We start from the raw sequence: 3711 nt of genomic DNA on the forward strand, positions 1-3711 counted from the left end.
ATTGTCTGACCTTATGGAAGTTATCCAATTCATAGCAACAAGTATAATATGTGAAGAATAAGAACTTAGTAGAACTTGTACATTATCTAATGGCTCATTTCCAATGGAAAATTAGACATTCTATGATGTGGATGCTGCTGCCAAAAAATGGTTTATGGATACAGCTGCAGAGAAGTGGAAGGACTACAAGGTAGACTTAAAAGACAAGTATTTTGATGGAATATTAACAGATGAACAAATGAAGGAAAGACTTAAAAATATATTAAATGATGAAGACTTGAATGATCTTATTATGTTTTGGAGGTCTCCTGAATGTCAAGTAAGCTAAAGTTCATATCAAAATCTCTTTTCTATTGCTTGTCTATGATTGTGCAAGTCATAATTTCTACCATAGGCTCACACTGAAAGAGGAAAAGCAAATTGTGCGAAGTTGAGGGTTCATCATACATCTGGAAGCATTAGCCATGCTTGTCGTAGTTATAATTTGGTACTGAATTCTATCATTTTACTCACCAATTATATTATTTTGTGGCCTTTCATGTATACATAGTTATAAAACCTGTAGGGTAAAGCACTTGGACGCCCCCCTCGAAGAGATGAAGTGTATATTAACACACATACAAGAAGGAATGGTGTGCCTTTAAGGGAGGCAGCAGGAACGATTGTAAGTTTTCTCAAAAAGAAACATGAATATGTTGTATACGCTTTATTTATTCATGTCTTGTAGGATGAGCTTAAAGCTATTGTTGAAGCTCAACCAGAGTTGAAGGATAAAACAATTCAAGAAGGCGATGCGTATGCTGCTGTTTGCGGAGCAAAGGAGCCAAGAGGACGTGTTCGTGTTTTGGGTCTGGGACCAACTCCCCAAGAGGTTGGTAACCAAGGGCTCAAAGCACTCATGTCAACAAGGATGCAAATGGAAATTGTTGCTCGACAAAATGCTGAAAGTAAGAACAGAGCTCTTGAGCAACGTATTTCGGAATTGGAAGAGGAAAGGTTGGCACAAGGAAGGACAAATGTTGAAGTCCTATCACAGCATGGTTCTAATTCAAGACAATATGCGGTATAGAACTTGGAATAAATTATGTCTTTACACATCTTAATGTGCACATATATTTCACTTATGGAAGCTAATAAATAGTATTGTTATGATTCTTGTGTAGAGTCCGACACCTGAAGAACATATCGATGAGGCACATAATGATCCTTAGCCTGAAAATTATATTAACTATGTACAGGATGAAGAAAATGATCGGTATGGCGAGGAGGACGAGGACCTGCTTCCATGTAGGCATGGTGCAACCCGATCAGCTATGAACATAACAACACCAAATGTTCGCCCTTACAAATCATTTATGTGTGATTTAAAAAATGTTCCATTCTCCACAATTCTCATAAGTGAATTGTTTATTTCAGATGTGGCCCATTCATCTAGGAACAATAGAACTACACCAACAAATGATTGCCCTCGCTTTTCTCATGATAACCTTGTAATTTTCTTGTCTTCATGCATTAATTTATGGTTTCATATATGTTGCTTTAAAATTTTTATGAGCGCATTATTTATTTCAGGTTGGCAGCGATGTGATATTATTTGCTATGTTGAGATCTGATTTAGCTGTGGCCAGGGGAACAGTCACATCAACTAATCCGAACACCATGGTAGGAGGCGAGCCTCTTGGGAATGAATACTGTGAAGTAGTTGTTAATGTTGTGATGAAAAGAGATGCTCTGCTGCCCCGAGCTTATGGTGATGTGCAGACTATGGCTAGTGCTCTCAAGATGACCATCGCATGGCCATACAATAAAGTAACAAACTACACTTGACATAATTTTTTTTTTTGCTATTATCTAAGATGCATGACCAATGTTCCTAATTATTAATCCTATATGTGTAGATTAAGGAATGCAAGAAGAAGGCATCTGGACCTCTCAAGAGCACTGTAGGTATGTTCCTAATTTTATTTCATCAAACTGTAAAACTTAGTGCCAACTTGTAATATCCTAGTGAGCAAATTGAGCACATAGAAATAATTTTCGAAGGCAAATCTAACATTCTGTTCGTCCTCAACTAGTGATTTAACTCACTGTTCTACTACTATAGAATTGATGATTTCAGCACATAGAAAAGTTAGAAACCAGCAGTCTTGTTTATCTAAATAGGAGCAGAGGCGCTCTTCCCTTTCTCCTAGCTGAAATTACTGCTCAGTTTACTGTTCTAATTTAAACTGTTCTAAACCAGAACCATGTTTCTCATAGCTGATGTGAATTTACTGTTCTAATTTAAACTTCACTAAATGTTACTGACATTTGTCGCACCAAATGAGGTCTATAGTTGCTGATTACATGGTTCTGTTTTTCAGGAAGTGCTCCAAACTAGCCTTTGACTTGAGTTTCAAGAATATTATTCTGCTGATGGATGAGCTCTACCTTTTGGCAAGTCATTCCTTTTGGCTTTGACTTCTTAGACCTAGAAATGAGAATATTTGCACAAACCTGAGAATCAAAAACACAAAGTACTAGTGTCTAATTCTTTTGGTGCTTGACCTTGCTGGATGTGTGATGTATGACAAGACAAAGTACTACTGTAATTCTTTTGGTGCTTGACCTTGCTGGATGTGTGATGTATGGCAAGACAAATACATTTGGTGGTCCACTTTTGCTGGATGTAATGTAAGGACAAATTTGGATACTATATGTATGTGGCTGTGTATCTTCATGACTTGTGGACACTATATTAAGATTTCGATAATGTTTTTATATGTGCTAAAAATTGTATTTTTTTTGTACATTAAATTGGACTGTTAAACGATCTGTCGCTGTAAATATATGTTGTGTTGAATCATCTGTCGCTAATGCATGACAACGAACTATCTGTCGCTAAAGATTAGCAATGGAGTATCTGTCGCTATAAATATCCATGGTAACAGACTATCTGTCGCTAAAACTATTGTCTGACGCCAAAGTTTTTTAGCGGCAGCACTTTCTCCGGCTGCAGAAGTCTGTCGCTATAGTTTTTTCGCGTCAGACGGTCTCTCGCTGTATGTGCTTTTAGCGTCAGATCGTCTATTCGCAATCTCGGTGTTGTGGTGTAGTGATCTAATCAGCCGGGGTTTAGCATCTTTTTTAGTGAGCATATATTTTAGTGCAGCATGATCAGTGTAAACAATTATTTTACCTCCAACTAAATAAGATCTAAATTTATCAATGACAAAGACAACAGCCATAAGCTCTTTTTCAGTGGTTGCATAATTAAGTTGAGCTCCTGTCAATGTTTTACTGGCATAAGCAATTGCATGATGCTTCTTATTTTTAGTTTATCCTAAAACTGCCCCCACAGCATAATCACTAGCATCACACATAATTTTAAAAGGCAATGACCAATCAGGGAGTTGAATGATTGGTGCAGAGATGAGTGCATTCTTTAATAAATTAAAAGATGTTAGGCATGCATCATCAAATTCGAAAGGAGCATCCTTGGCTAGCAAAAGAGTAAGTGGTCTAGCAATGAACGAAAAACCTTTTATGAATCTGCGATAAAAAAGAGCACGGCTAAGAAAGCTTCGAATTCTTTTTATATTCACAGGAGGAGGTAGATGTTCAATTACTTCAATTTTAGCTTTGTCTACCTCAATACCTCTTTTAGACGCTAGGTGTCCCAGCACTATTCCTTCCCTAACCATAAAATGACATTTTTCCCAATTAAGGACT

General features: G+C 37.1%; 1 long non-coding RNA gene across 1 annotated transcript; it reads left to right on the forward strand.

Moving 5' to 3' along the window:
• Positions 1750-2439, forward strand: LOC110433478. Its single transcript, XR_002450912.1, has 3 exons — positions 1750-1809; positions 1899-1947; positions 2364-2439. It is a non-coding gene; the product is annotated as an uncharacterized LOC110433478 (long non-coding RNA).

The sequence above is a fragment of the Sorghum bicolor genome, chromosome 3 (assembly GCF_000003195.3).
Source record: "Sorghum bicolor cultivar BTx623 chromosome 3, Sorghum_bicolor_NCBIv3, whole genome shotgun sequence".
NCBI lineage: Eukaryota > Viridiplantae > Streptophyta > Magnoliopsida > Poales > Poaceae > Sorghum > Sorghum bicolor.